Source organism: Phascolarctos cinereus, unplaced genomic scaffold (genome assembly GCF_003287225.1).
Source record: "Phascolarctos cinereus isolate Bilbo 61053 unplaced genomic scaffold, phaCin_HiC Scaffold_2;HRSCAF=192, whole genome shotgun sequence".
Taxonomy (NCBI): Eukaryota; Metazoa; Chordata; class Mammalia; order Diprotodontia; family Phascolarctidae; genus Phascolarctos; species Phascolarctos cinereus.
In genome coordinates, this window is record NW_027555625.1 from 39,564,609 (window position 1) to 39,582,991 (window position 18,383).

At 42.8% G+C, this 18,383-nt stretch overlaps 1 long non-coding RNA gene and 2 pseudogenes across 3 annotated transcripts in view; 1 reads left to right on the forward strand and 2 right to left on the reverse strand.

The window, feature by feature from the left end:
• Nucleotides 1-18,383, reverse strand: part of LOC110192420 (immunoglobulin kappa variable 1-8 pseudogene) — a 37,528-nt pseudogene that overhangs the window by 9,109 nt on the left and 10,036 nt on the right. The window lies entirely within an intron of this gene.
• LOC110192472 (immunoglobulin kappa variable 1-39-like) lies at nucleotides 13,352-14,088 on the reverse strand (annotated as a pseudogene). Its single transcript, XR_013484481.1, has 2 exons — nucleotides 13,918-14,088; nucleotides 13,352-13,754 (listed from the first exon to the last, which is right to left on the reverse strand). The product of XR_013484481.1 is annotated as an immunoglobulin kappa variable 1-39-like (transcript).
• LOC144455752 (uncharacterized) lies at nucleotides 14,248-16,750 on the forward strand. The gene is made up of 2 exons (XR_013484476.1): nucleotides 14,248-14,925; nucleotides 15,870-16,750. It is a non-coding gene; the product is annotated as an uncharacterized LOC144455752 (long non-coding RNA).

Consider the following 18,383-nt stretch of genomic DNA (forward strand, 5'->3'; position numbering starts at 1 on the left):
AGGCTAGTTGGTGGAATTATAGCCTCAGGTGAAAGCCAGAGATTTGGCCCTGTGGGAAAGTCCAGGGTTTTTCCTTTTTGGGGTCTAGATCTCAACCTCATCATTCCCCCCTCAAACAAGTGGGACACAAATTCTTTTGGGGTAAGGGGTCGTGGCTTCTGAAACTGCTTGCTGGTGGCAAGGGGCATAGAGCCGTCCCTGCCTTGAGGGAGTCCCAAAGAGGAGGTTGACTGGAACCCAGCAGAGGCTGCATCCAGGAAACGATGCGGGGACATTGGCTGGTACCCGCTCTTTGCCACCAACTGTGGGTGAATGGCCTATAATGTGGAAGACACAAATCTGACACAAAAGACTGTAGGGCCCAGATGTAAAGCAGGGACTAGATTTAGGGCCCAAATATGAGAGGATAAAACATCCTTAGCTCTGTTTGGATTCAGATAATTCAGTTTTCCAACCATGCAGTGTCAAATCCACCTCATAGCCAAAGTCAGGAATAGCGAGATGGGTAACATTCCCTTTCAAAGGAATGTAATGGGAAAACTGAGCCAGGAGGATCCCATCTTAGACTGAGGCTAAAATTGTCCTCTCAGCTTTTCCCAATGCTGACTTCCCACGGCTAATACACTCTCTCTGAGTGGCTTGTGGCATGTCTCGAATGGTGGATTATTGATTTATTGATGGATTATTAAGATCCATCAGACAACCGAAAATAAAATCCCATGAGCTTTTACCTCACACAGCAAGTTTCACAACTTAGGAAAAACTTTTCCAGGATTGACATCTCAAAGTTAAATTTTTCCTAGTGTAAAAAGCCAATCATTAGAGATTATTTCTACATACTTGCAAATTCTCAGCAAGACAAACCCAAACCGGCTTTTTGCCAAGTTTACACATTAAAGCAATAACCAACAATGGCCAAATTATTTTAGCAGCAACCAAATGATGAGAAGTTGCTTGACAGAACTGATGTAAAGAGTTCACCAATTTGAAATCTGAAACAAACCCATTAGCAATCAGGTGACTTCAGTTTTGTTAAATGCATTTCCAGATTACTTTACCCAGGGGATCTACATTTCATTAACAGGTAAAACTATAACTTTACAAAGAGTGTGCTTACCCAAGTTCTGAGACTAGCTTCTTGACCTTGAGCAGGATGTGCTGAACCTGGGTTATGCTTCTAGGCAAAGATTGCCCCAGGGCCCAAGGCCATTGCCAATGGAGCCCATGCTGTAGCTGCTGCCCCTCCCCCCTCCTTCCTTTCCCAGGTGGGGGAGGGTGAAATCAAAGGTGAGGGGTAAAGGGTGAAGCTCTTTTCTCCTATGAGAGAGGTTAACAGATACCCTCTTGACTCAAGTGAAGGGAGTGAGAGAAAGGAGTGACCAGGATTGTAAGGAGTAGTTTCAAAACTCCATAAGGATCAATCAGAAAACCTCCAGAATCTGCCAAGATATTTATAGCTGTTCTAACTTTTCCCTGTAACCTCCATGAAGGAGGCTTCAGAGGTGTAGAGGGAAGGGAGTAAGTAAGCTTCAGGGAACCAAAAAGCAACTGCATTTTCCCCCAATTCCCTAGTGCTCAGAGAATTGATGGCATTGGGCATACACTTCCAGAAAGGGAATCCATCCTTGTCCTCTATGCTGCGGAAGGTGTACCCAGGTCCATGGCCTCAACTCGACTTAGTGAACTGAGAGCCTGAGAGTGTCAGGCTGAATGTGAGACAGCCTCATAAGTGTCTGCCTGAAAAGCACCTCCAAGCCTTGGTGCTTGGAGAGTGAACCCAACTGCAGAGCAAGAAAGGAGGGGTGGGGAAGGCTTACATGCCTTCCAGTCATGGCTGGAGAAGAATTTGGGGTTAGGCAGTTTCCCCCAAACAGGCCGCCAAAATGTTGAGATTTAGGGACTTAGGGGTGCTGAAACCCCAAAAACAAAAAATGCACATCCTGCCCAAAAGAATTCGACCAGAGCCTTCTTTCAGCCAAAGACAAAGTTTATTAGGACATCAATCATATTGGGCAGACTCTTAAGGAGTCTGAACATTACTAAGCTATTGGCTAGATTGTAAGAATCTGAGCAGTGGCTAGATTTTAAGAATCTAAGCCAAAGTATGAATATCTTATAATTTTAACCTCCATTCGTGGTCGAATAATAATATAAGAATGATATCCTGCTAAGGGGGAAATCATTAGACAAAGTAATGAGACAAAGGTGTAATGTGATCATTTTCTAATTAAATAGAATAGTAAATTTTGAGAAAAGCAACAGGATTAGAATGTTTTCTCAAAGAACCCTATAGAGATGTGTATGGTTACTATTACTATGATTAATTCTATATAGATGTGTACAGCTCATGTCTCATGGAAATTCAAGCTTGAAGCATGTTTTGGTGAGAAGTTCTCAAAAAGGGATTTTTTTGTGGTTTGGATAATGGCAAAGAAAGTGAAATAATTTTTCCATGATTAAAGTATCTGTCTGATAACTATAAAAGGTAGAAGAGCTCATTTTATTGTTTGGACCCTCCAATTTTTACAAGATTCTTCTATCAAGTACAGGATTTAGTTTCACTCAGGGCTGTTATTGGGATGGGATACCTCCTGAGATCCCTTGCAACAAGAGCAGTTCATCTTTCATGTCTAGTGGATTTTGTGTTGTCCCTAAGTGTGTGCACATTCCTTGTACTGATGGTGAGTGGAATCATCTTTGCAGACATTTTTGTACATTTTTTTATGTTTCAACTACAGGGTGGGATCCCTTCTTAATGGTAACAGGCCAAGGTTAGGTAATTTGAGAATTTTTAGAACACCTTTTGTAGCCTCTTCCTCCCACCAGGCGGTGAACAGTGTGGTCCTTCAAAAAGGCTGCTCAGACACCCAGGAAGCTGCTGAATCCTGTTGCTGCTTCCAGTGAGAAATGACCCTATGGTCTGGGTCACCTGTGTGCAGGGTTGTGACTACAGCTCCCAGTTATCTGTACCTGCTGTTGTCACTTGCCTGTCACAGTTCTCTGAGATAGTAAAATGGCAAAATGATATGGGTGATGTCATTTGATTCTGTGTGATTTGCATTTAAGTGCAGCACAGTGAAGGAATTTGTCCACCTCTCTCTCCCCTCCACAGTGATCACAGTCGCTTGGTGATGGCTACACATGCAGTGGGTGACCTTGGCCTTTTCCATGGCTAACCAAGCTCTAATCAGCCAGGTGAGACAGGGAGATCTCCTCCCAAAACAATTTGGTAGTGGGAGATCAGCAGGGTTTCTGTCCAGCACAGCAGCGATTGCTATTTACACTCCCTTTGGGCCATCAAATCTCAAACAGTGACCCAGAGAGCCTGGGCTGGGACTTAATATTGGCCAATCAGTGAGAGCAGAGTTGTGGATTGAAATCATAGTGAAGTATCTCCAATTGAATCTGAATGGGCTTTATCAAAGCCTGGTTTTCCAGAACTCATTTTCCAGCAATTCATATTCCTTTGGTCAGAGCCCAGAGATGTAAGTGTATGATTCCCCATGGGGAGGAAAGGAGAAAGGAAGAAATTGAGGAAGAAAGGAAGGAATGAGGGAAGGAGCACAGCCTCACTGGAACTGGACTGTTGGGTCTCCAGTGGGGCAGCTACTCCTCCTCACAGATGGTTGCTCATCGTCTCCTGTTGAAGAGACTAATGACATCAGGAAGGTGATGTCTTGACTTAGAAGTGAATTGGGTTTAAGTGAGGCAGGCTGGGCAAAGTCCCCAGTCTCCCTCTCTCCTCCAGAGCCACCTGAGTCCACTAGCAAGATATAGATCAGAATGACTGGACATGGCCTCTGAGACCTGAGAAAGAGAAATGAAAAACTGAGTCCTAGGAAAGACCTCTCTCCCACTTTACTGATGGCCATCACATTGTCTTCATTCATGAGGCTGAGTGAGAGGGATACCAGCTCCTGGAAGCAGCCCAGGGCAAGGATTGTGGTGCCTGGCTAAGGCATACCGGGAAGAAGATTCTTTATCTTCCTCCTTTTTCTCTCTCTTCTTACTCTTTCTACCTCAACCAGCATCCCTTTGACAAATGGCTCCTGCAGCAGGGCTGAATTGGGCCCCATTCTCCCCTGAGGGCAGTGGTTGCCCCAAGCCTGTGACTCTGGGGAAGCTGCTGCTGCCCTCTGCTGAAGGGCTGAGCAGCCTGGAGAGGTTTTTCTTTGGGGCTGAAACACTGTGGCAATGTAGCACTATAGTATTGAAAACAGTAATAGTCTGCCATGTCCTCAGCCTCCACTGCACTGATGGTGAGGGTGAAATCTGTCCCAGAGCCCCTGCCACTGAACCCAGGCAGGGACCCCAGACTGCAGAGTGGAAGCACCATAGATCATGAGCTTGGGAGCCTGTCGTGGTTTCTGCTGGTACCAGGCCATGTACTTGCTAACACTGGACCTGGCCTTGCAGCTGATGGTGACTTGTTCTCCTGCAGCCACACAGAGGGAGGCTGGGGACTGGGTCAGCTCAATGGCTGCCTAGGATTCTAAAGGAGAAGAAGAAAGAGATTTCAGTGAATTAAGAATCCTGTGTAGAGACAGTGAATGCAGGAGAAGTTCCCTCACCCTCAGACTGAGTCAGAGATGCCCACTGCAAAACTTCTGTCTCTAAAATGGTGCCAAACCATGGCTCTTTCTAAGTCTTACCTTGAGGCCAGAGGAATAGCAGCCAGAGGAGGAAGGACTGGGAGACCATTGTGACCTTTGCAGAGCTGGAGGCAGAGAGCTCTGAGCTCAGAGGGAGACAGATGGGAGGTATTTGTATGTGAGGCTGAGTTTGCGAAATGCCCCTTAGATACCACCATGCAAAACCATGGTGGTTCAGCCTGAACTGAAGGAGCCCAGGAATGTTTATATGCACACAGAAGGAGTGGCCCAATTGCATTTCCTTGAAGGTGTGACCTCCTGTGGCCTCTGTATTTATTGTAATTTTACATACACCTGCCTTAGACTGGATATGGTGGTGGTTCTGGTGGGTGGCGAATTTTGGTTATGTGCAGGGGGAGGCCTATCTACCTTCCCAGGAGAGATCCGATGGATCTGGGTCTAGAGACCAAGAGTTGATAAGTGTCTATGCAAAGAATAGAAAGAAGAAAGAGGAAGGAGCTGAGTTAGAAAAAACACTAAGACCAGGAACCAACAAAATTTAAAGAGACTGAAGGGCCCAGGTTTAGATGAAATGGAGATGGAGGGGACTTGGAGATGCTCTGGTCTACTAGGTGATATAGGAGAATATGTCCCCTGAGTAGTTGTTGTAGGGGGTTGGGGGAGAAGATGTTTATTCGACCCTTCTGTATTTCTGTTTTATCTTTCTAAAAGCTAAAAAGAATAAAAAGGATTGCTGGTTTCAATCTTTCATTTTGTAATTGGGGAAACTGAGGCCAAAAGAGGTAAAATGATTATTCAGGTGCCTTTTTCATCTCCTTTTCTCTACTCAGAAGCTGTCAACTCTCATCAAGCCCTCATCATCCGAAGGGTGGGCTCTTCCCATGTCCATCTGGTTGGTTTCCATGCCTCAATTCTCTCCCCACTCCACGCAATGCTGCACTCAGCTGTTAAATTGATCATCTGAGACAGCAGCTCTCACCATGTCACCTCTTCTACTCCAGACACTCCAATCCCTCTTTATTACCTCCAGAAGCTAATTAAAAAATGCTTTAAAGCCCTTCAGAACTTGGTCAATTCCCCCTTTTCGGATTTCCTCACATTCTACCCCCTTCCAGGCACCCCATGATCTAGTGACACTGGCCTTTTCTGTTTCTCTTGAAGGACCCTCCTCTGACTCTGCGCCCCTTCACTGCTGTCCCATGTGCCTGGAGTGCTCTTCTTCCTCACTGCCACTTCCTGACTTCACATGCTTCCTGTTTGCTGAGAAATAAACACATGGGGAAGCTTCCAGTTACATTCGCTTGTTACTATGATCGCCACCCCACCCCGAAATCTTTTCTCTAATACCCATACTTCATGCGGGATACAGGAATGTCTGTGGCAGGTGTCTAAGTGAATGTGCTTTTTCAGTTAAAAATTTTGAATATTGAACTTAAACACTAAGAGAAAAACATTTCCATACCTGTAGCAGAACACAGAAAGAAGATTGTATGTGAAGCTATGAACTTCTGTTTTATACAGCTTGGAAAACAATAATATAATAAAGTCCATCCCTGTCTTTGCAAGTTGTCCTGCTTATCTATAACTTTTTATGTTCTTTTTTTCCCATCACAATTGCTCTTGCTTCATTCCTGAATTAAAAATTGAGAAGAAATTAAGAAAAAAAATCCCCTGTAATATACAAGCACAGTCAAGCAGAATAACTCCAGACTGTGTAAGAGTCCACTTTCTGCATCTGGTGTCCATCCTCTTTGTCAGGTGGTTAGCACGTCTTCTCAGAGTTTCTCTAAAGACGTGGTTCAGAGTTGTTTGTCCTGACCATGCTGATGTCCTCATACTTGCTAATGCAGGAAGTGGTCTTGCAGCTGGTGAAGACTGTCTCCTGGAGGAAGTGATTGGACAAAGCAATGAGACAAAGGTACAATGTGATATATTTCTCATTAAACAGGATAGCAAATTTTGAGAGAAAAGCTACTAGATTAGACTGTTTCCTCTATGAATTATATAGAGGTTTATATCATTGGCTTCCAAAATTTATCTTTCATGGAAATTCAGGCTTTAGGCATGCTTTGATAGTAAGTTTCCCAATTTGTATTTTCCATTACAAAAGTATCTGTCTGACAATTTTAAAAGGCAGAAGAGGCTCATTTTATGATTGGACCCTCACATTTTAAAAGATTCATAGACCAGGTGCAGGATTTAGCTAAGGACAGAAACCGCCACTGGTATATAAACCGAAATTCTGTGAAGTTTCAAAATTGGAGAATCAAATTTAAGTGATTGTACTAACTTATACTAAGTCAGAATTATGCAGGAAACACATACATTTGAAGCAGAGAAGGAGAACTCCCTTTTAGAAATGTCTTGAGAATAAAACCTGTTGTCCAAGAAAGGATATCTAGAGACCAGATAACTACATGAGACATCTGGGACTTCAAAGGTGCTGATCAATTAGACATTGAGAATAGGTTACTGGGATACAAGGAGACCTAAGGTTAGTTACCATTGTGTGGTTTCTGTTCATGTTTTCTTGGTTACCTTGGTGACATGTGAATTTCCTTGCACAAAACTTGTCTGTTGTGCGTCCTCTCAGTGGTTTAATCCATTCGTGACTTCAGGCAATTGTGCAGCTATGGGAATTCTGAGAAAAACTTTGCTACATTCTTTGAACCTGGACAATGGTTATGTGTCTTCAACCAAGGACTTACGGTTTTGGTATTTATTCTAAGTTGCCAACTGATATGTCTTGTAAGAGCCTGTCAGGTGTTTCTGAGGACTCCCACAGTTGCCACCTTGTGGATGTGTTCTCCTGGATCATGTGAAGGCACCAGCTACAAGTGGACATCTCTTTCCACTCTGTGAGGAAGATTGAAGTCTTCCCCATACCTGTGTTGGCCGGCAGGTGGCACCTTTGGGCACACCTTCGACTAAAAGGAGGGGGATGTGAACCATTTGTGAGCCCCCGAAGACCTGAGAAAGTCCTAAAACCTAGATTGGACAATCAGGAGAAAGACATTTTTGGCCAGCTGTGAGCTTAACCTACCATAATGCTTTGCATGCTCTGGCATAACAGACATGCTTTGTTTTGCTCTCTGCGCGCAACCAAAATGCTCCTTCCTGTGTCAGCAACTAACTAGAAAGCTGGATGAACCTGATCCGGAGAATTCTTCTGTTTATGACTCCCAAGGGCAGGAGGCTTTGAACTGGATGCTATCTTGAATGATGAGACATTTTCTTATATTGGTATTTTATGGACATACATTATGCTATGTTATGCTATACGTATTCATGTTAACGATAAAAGAAACACAGAAATCCTGGATAGATAATGTCAATGGACACCTTGACATTCTCTTATCTTATTGCATTTACAATCTATCCAATTGAGAAATTCCCTTCTCTTATTATGGTTAAGACCTATGGGGACTCTAATTTTGGCTGACATGGGCATCATGAGCCAGGAAGGGAGGGAGGGATGAGTGGGAATTAGTGTGAAGATCCAAGAGCACCTTTGTTTATCTGTCCTTGGGCTCATTTGTACAATGAGCTCCCATGTTACCTCTATATTTATGTTCCAGAAGCTTTGAGAGAAAGAAACATGTAAATGCAGCCTGGTTTTGTTTGTCTTTCTTTTTCTTTTCTATTTTTAGGCAATTGTGATTAAGTGACTTGCCCAGGGTCAGAGAGCTAGTGAATGCCATGTATTTGGTCTGAGGCCAGATTTGAATTCAGGTCCTCCTGACTTCAGGGTTGGTGCTCTATACACTGCACCAACTCGCTGCCCCAGTTTGTCTTTCTTAGAATGACCTCAGTAATGGCTGACAAAGCACAAGTCTGAAGTCTTAAAGAAAGCAGTTGGGGAATGGCTGACTAAATTAGGGTCTACAATAGTAGTATACTGTGAAAAAGCTGGTTTCAGAGAAACCAGAAAAATTCATAAAAATGTACTGATTCAGAGTGACATGAAAAGACCAGGAGAACAAATGATTGAGTAAAAACAGCAACAGACCTGGTACCTAGGGCACATATGCCCAAGCCTGTCATCCTAGCTACCAGGGAGGCTGAGGCTGGTGCATTGCTTGAGCTCAGAAGTTAGGAGCAGCAGCTGGGCTAAGGCCAGATCAGGTGTGCAGACCAAGTCTGGCACCAGTAGAAGTCCTGGCCTCTTCCCCCAGGAGGCTGCCTAAAGGCCTGCCAACTGGCCCAGATCAGAAAGAGAGCACAACAAAGTTTCCATACCAATCAACAGTGGGATCCAGCCTGTGAGCAGCTGTTGTATTTCCAACCAAGTGAGATAGGGACGACTACTCCTATAACAATTGGGGAGGGGAAGATGTCAGGGTTTCTGTCCAGAGCAGGAACAACTGCTATTTACACTCCCTTTGAGCCATCAGATCCCAAACAGTGCTCAGAGAGGCTTGGGCTGGGACTTATTATTGGCCAATCAGTGAGAGCCAGAGTGCTGTGGATTGAAATCATAGTGAAGTATCTCCAACTGAGTCTGAATGGGCTTTATCAAAGCCTGGGTTTGCAGAGCTCAGTCACAAGCAATTTATATTCCTTTAGTCAGAGCCCTCAAATGCAAGTGTATGATTCTCCACTGGGAGGAAGAGAGGAAGAAAGAAATTGAGGAAGAAAGGAAGGAATGAGGGAAGGAGCACAGCCTAACTGGAGCTGGACCATTGGTCCCCAGTGGGGCAGCTCCTCCTCCTCACAGATTGCTGCTCATCCTTTTTCTTGAAGAGACTAATGACATCAGGAAGGTGAGGTTCAGAGGAAACTGGCCACACCCCATCAGCATTGATTCAGATTCCTCAGGTCTCTCTGGCCAGGCCAAACCCTTTTGCTAACTTGGATTAGAGGTGATTTCAAAGTGTGTAAAATTTATGCATCCGTCTGGAAATCACAGGAGATGGAATGCTTAGGCTAGTTTTAACCTTTTTTTAGGGTAGTTTTATCTTTTAATAAGCATGAAAAATGGAGACTTTTCAGCTCTCTTAAGGAAGTGGAGAGAAAAAGTTACTCAGAGCTGAGAACTGTCACCACGTGTCTTTCTAAGAGAATCTATGAATTTATGGATAATATTTCCTTTCAAAGGGCTAAGAGTACTGGACTTTTAAAAAGACTTTTAAATGTTTATCATTAGCGATTGTAAATCCAGATTCGATTTGATTTAAGGCTATTTACCTCGGTTTACTGTTCTGTAAGGGGTAATAGTGGAAGTCACTTTTGAGAGAAGTTATGAGGATCATGATTGTAAAATAACTGGCATATGCTAGACAACATGAATATTATCTCTCTAATTTAAAGTAATTGCTGCACACCTTATAACTTTGAAGTAGTTTTGAAATACCAAAAGTAATAAGGTCAATAACTTCTAATCAGAAAATGCAATTGATGTCATTTGAAGTTTATTATTGGTGTTATTACTGTATTTCTCAATTTTTAATCTAGATTTTGTTGCATAGGAATTGGGCCTTTTAAAAAGAAAGGGATGTAATCAAATCTTTTTGAAAACTTAACATTTAATCAAGTATATTTGGTTACAATCAAGTAATAATACTAATACTAATACTAATATTTACTCTGAAAGAAGATTTTTCATTTGAAATCTTGGCTATTATGAAAATATAAGGTGGTTGCAGGTTGTAGTTTCAACATAAGAATGATGAGATGAATGATTCTCTGTGCAAGGTGATTTAGAAATGCATTTACCTAAATTGATAATGGTGGCCTTAAGTTTTAAGTACATTATAATGTGTAGGGTATTGTTACATTTCTAAATTGTGTAATTAGGTAAACAATTGTATCACCTTTGCTGTTAAAAAACAATTTCTGTTATAATCTAGATGTTATTAGATTAAGCATTGTACTGTCAGAGAAAAGGAGAAAAAAATGAATGGGTTAGGAAGCTCTTAAGTCATTCTATCAGACCATGTGTTGTAATATTTTTGAAGTATTATAATTTAAGAAATTGTAAACTTCCATTTTGTCTATATTTAAAGGGAAGTTTCAGCTAAAATTATTAAGTTCTCATTTATGAACATTAAGATTGTTAACTAAGTTATTTGAAGTTATTATTTAAATCAAGTATTTCCACAAGTATTTTTGTGAAAGGAAACATGGTAATTGTGCAAAGAAAGGACCTTATGAAATCTCCTTGTAATTAATTTATTCTGGTATAGTAAGAGGATAAATGTAAGCTGTTTTAAAGAAAGGGAAATACTTTTATGAAGAAATGTTTTGGAAAATCTTTTGTGTGATTTTTAGAAGGCCTACTAAGTTTCCATTTCCAAGCCAACTTGTTGCAGTAATAATTTGATACTGATGACAATTATGTCCAAACTCGTGTGAATTTCATTCCTAGGTTTGTTGTGTCCTTGGAATGGCCTTAATAGATGTTTTCTGAGAAATAAAGTGGGAGTCAGCAGCTCAATGGAGCAGCATGTAATGAGCTGTAAATGGGGAAGATCTTGCTGTTTTGATCTGAATTCATTCCATGGCCTAAAGAAGGGTTCAAAATCAGTGTTTGAACTTATCATATGTATAAGATTCAATTCCTGAAGTATTTTATGATATTTAAGGAGGAACATGTGTAGGAATGCATGCAAACTACTTCAGGCCCACTTTAAAGAGGTTCCCTAACCAATGTGAGATCATAGTCACCTCTGAAACTGATTAGGGAACTTGCAATTCACGACCTTATGGGAGTGATAACTGACTTTATTCTGAGTGTAACTTCAGGTGTGGTTATCAAGATGAGCCACTGACTCATGATGCCAGCAACCCTGTAGGGAGGGGTTAGTGGGTCTGTGAACTGCATGTATAAAGTGCAGAGGGGGCTCTCATGGGAAGGTTGGGAGGACGAGTATTCTGCATGAGCTGAAGTAGGGTTCTCCTGACTCACTTTGCCCACTATGACACCTGGCAGACTTTAAGCCTGGCTCAATGCAGTTGGTCATTACATAACATCCTGTCTGGAATTGACATGAAGTTAGGGAAACATTGTTCCCTTACTTTAGTTTTTTGTCCCTTTTCTTTTATGGTCCATTTCTGTAATAAAAGTTTGTAACCAGCTTGTTAAATCCATTAAATACTAGCTTGGTGCTGGAACATCTGAGGTTATTATAGTAAGATGCAAGTATAAGATTGAGCTACTTTTAGGGCACCTTTTCTAGCCCCTTCCTCACACCAGGAGGTGAGCAGTGTGGTCCTTCAAAAAGGCTGCTCAGACACCCAGGGGCTGCTGAATCCCACTGCTGCTTCCAGTGAGAAGACAACCCTATGGCCTGGGTAGCCTGTGTGCAGGGTTGTGAGAGAGCTCCCTGTGTATCCGCACCTGCTATTTGTCACTTGCCTTTTGCCACAGGGCTCTGAAATATGTAAAAATGGCCAAACGGTATGGGTGATGTCATTTGATTCATGTGTGATTTGCCTTTAAGTGCCGCACAGTTGCGTGAAGTTGTCAGCCTCCCTCTCCCCTCGACAGTGATCACAGTCCATTGGCAGGATAGTCAGGATGACTGGTGATGGCTGCACGTGCAGTGGGTGGCCTTGGCCTTTTTGGTGTCTAACCAAGCTCCAATCAGCCAGGTGAGGTAGGGAGATCTACTCCCAAAACAGTTTGGAAGGGGAAGATCCTAGGGTTTCTGTTCAGAACAGTGGCAATTGCTGTTTACCCTCCCTTTGAGCCATCAAATCCCTAACAGTGACCCAGAGAAGGGACATCTTTTGATTCATGTGTGAACTGTTTTAAGTGAGGCAGAGTTGCATGAAGTGGACAGCCTCCCTCTCTCCTCCAGAGTGATCAGAGTCCAGCGGCAAGACAGAGTCAAGATGACTGGTGATGGCTCGAGATGCAGTGGGTGACCTTAGCATCCTCAATGTTTAACCAAGCTCTGAGTACTGCACAGTGCCTGATTCACCTACCTTCAGGCCATTGGAGCGAACTGTTCTCATCTGCCATTCTGCCAGGGGAAGTTTTCACAGCCTTGTGTATAAACCCCCTAATTCACCAAAGGTTTGAGACCCCTTGGTTACTTTTAACTTGGTTACCTATATTTGTGTTTGTATGTGTCTGTGTGCCTCTGTGTGTGTGTGTGTGTGTGTGTGTTTATCTGACTACTTTGGTCCCCTTGAATACTTGTGTGCTTGTGGTCATGAATGCTAATTCCTCTACCCCCTCTCTGATCTGGCTCCAGTGCTGCTGCTGCTCTGTCCAGGCCTGCCCCTCATCATGGGGAGGGCAGTATCCTGGCCCTACAGGAATAGGGATAGCAGGCCTGTTGTCCTCAAATCAGGTTCTCAGGCATCTACCCTACAGATGGGAGTCATGAATGATGGCACAGCGCCAGTGAGTTCCCAGGGTGAGGAGTAAGACTAGATCCATTGTATAGATGAGGTTGCCTCAAGAACTTTAGGGACTGTTCCACACACCTTGTCTCTCCTGGCTGGGGAAAAACAGCCAGAGCTGAGAGTCCAGGTCCATTCCCCTGCATTGTCTATAGTTTCCTCTTCAGAAGCAGCTCAGGTCTCCGGACTTAGGATTGGGAGCAGAGGACAGAGTAAGAATGAGAAGCAGACCACATGGGAAGATTTGTGGTCCTTGGCTAAAGCCTACCAGGCAGAAGATTCTTTCTCTTCCTCCTTTTCTCTTTCTTCTTCCTCTTCTACCTCAACCGGGTCTCTTTGACAAATGGCTCCTGCAGCAGGACTGAATTGGGCCCAGTTCTCCCCTGAGGGCGATGGTTTTCTCAAGCCTGTGACTCTGGGGAAGCAGCTGCTACCCTCTGCTGAAGGGCTGAGCAGCCTGGAGGTTTTTGTTCAAGGCTGAAACACTGTGGGAATGCAGCATTATAACCCGCATAACAGTAGTAATCTGCCACATCCTCAGCCTCCACTGCACTGATGGTGAGGGTGAAATCTGTCCCAGAGCCACTGCCACTGAACCGGTCAGGGACCCCAGACTGCAGGGTGGAAGCAGATAGATCAGGAGCCTGGGAGACTGTCCTGGTTTCTGCTGGTACCAGGACATGTACTTGCTAACGCTGGAACTGGTCTTGCAGCTGATGGTGACTTGGTCTCCTGCAGCCACAGACAGGGAGGCTGGGGACTGGGTCACCTCAATGGCTGCCTGGGATTCTAAAGGAGAAGAAGAAAGATACTGAAATGAATGAAACATCCTGTGTAGAGACAGTGAATGCAGGAGTAGTTCCCTTACCCTCAGGCTGTGTCAGAGATGCCCACTGGAAAACTCCTTCTGTCTCTAAAGTGATGCCAAAGTATGGGTCATTGGAAGTCTTACCTTGAGGCCAGAGCAGTAGGATCCAGAGGAGCAAGGACTGGGAGAGCATTGTGACCCTGGCAGAGCTGGAGGCAGAGAGCTCTGAGCTCAGAGGGAGACAGATGGGAGATATTTGTATCTCAGGCTGGGTTTGAGAAGGTGCCTTGGATATCACCATGCAAAACAGTGCTGGCCCAGCCTAAGTGAAGGACCCCAGGAGTGGTTATATTCATTGGAGGGAGTGGCCCAATTGTATTTCCTGGAGGGCTTCACCTCACATGGCCTCTGTTTTTATTGCTTTTTAAATGCACCTGCCTTAGGCTGGACATGGTGGCTGTGGCAGGTGCCAGTTGTGGTTATAAGCAGGGGAAGCCTGTCTACTTTCCCAGGAGAGATCTGATGGTTCTGGGTCTAGAGACCAAGAGTTGACAAGGGTCTATGCAAAGAACAGAATGAAGAAAGAGAGGAAGGAGCTGAGTTAGAAAGAAAACTAAGACCAGGAAAGTAACAAAATTTATAGAGAGTTAAGGGCCCAGGCTTAGATGAAATGGAGACGGGTGTCTGTGTGTGTGTGGGGGGGGGACTTGGAGATTCTATGGTCTACTAGGTGTTGTAAGGAGAATGTGTCCATTGTGTTGTTGAGGAGAAATGTTTGTTCTTCTCTTCTGTGTTTCTGTTATATCTTTCTGAAAGCTGAAACAACAACAAAAAAGATTGCTGGTCTTAACCTTTTTTTTTGTAGATGGGGAAATGGAGGCCAAAAGGAAAAATGGTTATTCAATTACTCTTTCCTATTAAAGTATATCTTCTCCTTTCCTCCACTGATGTCTTGGCACAGCCCTGCCTCACTTAGGTCCAGTTCACTTGCAACTGCAGCTGTCCCGTCCTGATGTCATGGCTTCTCTTCCAGAAAGAATGATAAACAACAACCAGCTGCCACCTTGGAATCTTTCCCTGTAGACAAAATCAGCTTGAGCCTGGTCGGCCCCTGACATTCTTGCTGCTTCTGTTAGGATTCAGGGCATGAAGGTCAGAGCACCCATTTATAAGTATATGACTCATCATATGGAAGAAATGAGGAAGGAAAGAGAGAAGGAAGGAGCATTGCCCAGCTGGAACTGAACAGTTGGGTCCCCAGTGGGGCAGCTACTACTCCTCACAGATTGTTGTTTGTAATACATTCTGTTAAAAAAAATATTTATTTTTAGTTTTCAACATTCACTTTTATAAGATTTTGAGTTCTACATTTTTGCACCTGCTTACTAGTCCACCATCAATGTATTAGTGTTCTAGTTTTTACACATCTTCTCCAGCATTTATCATTTTCCTCTTCTGTCATGTTAACTAATACAACAGGTGTGAGATGGTACCTAAGAGTTCTTTTAATGTTAGTTTCTCTAATCCATAGTGATTAAGAGCATTTTTTTCATGTGACTATAGATAGCTTTAATTTCTGCATCTGAAAACTGCCTGTTCATATCCTTTGACCATTTGTCAATTGGGGAATGACTTGTATTCTTATAAATTTGTCTCAGTTCTCTCTGTATTTTAGAAATGAGGCCTTTATCAGAGATACTGGCTGTAAAAATTATTTCCAGCTTTCTGCTTCCTTTCTAATCTTAGCTGTATGGGTTTGTTTTTGCAAAAACTTTTAAATTAATATAATCACAATCACCATTTTGCATTTCATAAGTTCTCTTTTTCTTGTTTTGTCATAAGTTCTTCCCTGCTCCATAGATCTGACAGGTAAACTATTCCTTGCTCTCCTAATTGCTTATAGTATCAGTCTTTATATCTAAATCTTCTGGTCTTTTCGACTCTATCTTGATATGGTGTGTAAGATGTTGGTCTGTGCCTAATTTCTGCCATACTGTTTTCATTTTCCTAGCATTTTTTGTGAAATACTTAGTTCTTATCCCAAAAGCCGGAGTCTTTGAGTTTATCAAATAGTGAACGTTTGTTATTTATTCTAGGTTGCCAACTGATATATCTTCTAAGAGCCTGTCAGGTGTTTCTGAGTACTCCCACAGCTGCCACCTTGTGGATATGCACTCCTGGATTATCTGAAAGCACCAGCTACAAGTGGACATCTCTTGCCACTCTATGAGGAAGAGTGAAGTCTTCCCTATACCTGGATTGGCCTGAAGGAGCATCTTTGGGCACACCTTTGACCAAAAGGAGGAGGATTTGAACCATTTTTGAACCCCCCAAGACCTGAGAATATCCTAAAACCTAGATTGGAAAATCAGGAGAAAGATATTTTTGGCCAGCTGTGAGCTTAACCTACCATAATGCTTTGCATGCTCTGGCATAACACACATGCTTTGTTTTGCTCTCTGAGTGCAACCAAAATGCTCCTTCCTGTTTCAGCAACTAACCTGAAGGTTGTATGAAAGTGATCAGGAGCATTCTTCTGTTTATGACTCCCAAGTGCAGGATGTTTTGAACTGGACATTATCATGAATGATGAGACGTTTTCTTGATTTGGTATTTTATGGGCATGCATTATGCTATGTTATGCGATACGTATTCAAGTTAATGATAAAAGGAACACAGAAATCCTGCATCTATAATGTTAATGGACACCTTCACATTCTCTTATCTTATTGTATTTACAATCTACCCAACTAAGAAATTCCCTTCTCATATTATGGTTAACAGGTATGGAGGCTCTAATTTTGGCTGACATGGGCATCCTGAGCCATGAAGGGAGGGATTGGTGAGAGGGAATTACTGTGAAGATCTGAGAGCTCCTTTGTTTTTCTGTCCTTGGGCTCATTTACACAATAAGCTCCCATGCTTATCTCTGCCTGTATGTTCCAGAAGCTTTCAGAGAAATAAACATGTACATGCATCCTGGTCTTCTTTATCTTTCTTTTTCTTTTTTTTTTAGGCAATTGTGATTAAGTGACTTGCCAGGGTCACACAGCGAGTAAATGCCAAGTGTTTGGTCTGAAGCCAGATTTGAATTCGGGTCCCCCTGACTTCAGGGTCGGTGCTCTATCCACTGCACCACCTAGCTGCCCCAGTTTGTCTTTCTTAGAATGACCTCAGTAATGGCTGACAAAGCATAAGTCTGAAGTCTTAAAGAAAGCATTTGGGGAATGGCTGACTATATTAGAGTCTATAATAGTAGAACACTGTGAAAAAGCTGGTGTCGGAGAAACCAGAGAAAGTTATAAAGATGTACTGAAGCAGAGTGACATGAAAAGACCAAGGGATCAAACGATTGAGTAATAACAACACTAGGCCTGGTACAAAGGCCATGCATGGTGGCCCAAGCCTGTCATCCCTGCTACCAGGCTGGTATACTGCTTGAGGTCAGAAGTTAGGAGCAGCAGGTAGGCTGTGGCCAGATTCGGTGTCCAGACCAAGTCTGCCACCAATAGTAGTCTTGGCCTCTTCCTCCCCAGGAGGCTGCCTAAAGACCTGCCAACTGGTCCAGATCAGAAAGAGAGCACATCAAAGTTTTCATCAATCACATCCAGCCTGTGAGCAGCTGTTGTATTTCCAGCCAGTTGACATTGGGAGAAGGCCCAAAATGCTTTGGGAGGGGAAGATCTCTCTTGCAGTAAGCAACTGCTATTTACACTCCCTTTGGGCCTTCAAATCCCAAACAGTGACCCAGAGAGGCTTGGGCTGGGACTTAATATTGGCCAATCAGTGACAGCCAGAGTGTTGTGTATTGAAATCATAGTGAAGTATCTCCATTTGAATCTGAATGGGCTTTATCAAAGCCTGGGTTTCCAGAGTTCATTCTCAAGCAATTTATATTCCTTTGGTCAGAACCCCTAAATGCAAGTGTATGATTCCCCATTGGCAAGAAGAGAGGAAGAAAGAAATTGAGGAAGAAAGGAAGGAATGAAGGAAGGAGCATTGCCCAACTGGAAATGAGCTGTGGGTTTCCCAGTGAGGCAGCTATTACTACTCACAGACAATTGTTGTCCTTCATTCTTTTTTTAAAAAATTATTTATTTTTAGTTTTCAGGGTTCACTTTTATAAGATTTTGACCTCTAAATTTTTCAATCAGTTCACAACTCCACCAACAATGTATTAGTATTCCACGTTTCCTACATCTTCTCTAACATTTATAATTTTCTTGTTTTGTCATGTTAGCCAATCTGATAGGTGTGGGTGCTTCTTCAGAGTTTTTTTTAATTGCATTTCTGTAATCAATAATGATTTAGAGCATTTTTTTATATACTATACTTAGCTTTAATTTCTTCATCTGAAAACTTACTGTTCATATTCTTTGACCATTTATGAATTGGAGAATGACTTGTATTTTATCGGTTTGACACAGTTCTGTATATGTTTGAGAAATGAGGCTTTTATCACAGATATTGGCTTCTAAAATTGTTTCCCAGCTTTCTGCTTCCCTTGTAATCTTGCTTGCATTACCTTTTTCCAAAAGCTTTTTAACTAAATGTAATCAAAATTTTCCATTTTGCATTTCATAATGTTTCCCTCTTTTGTTTGGTCATTC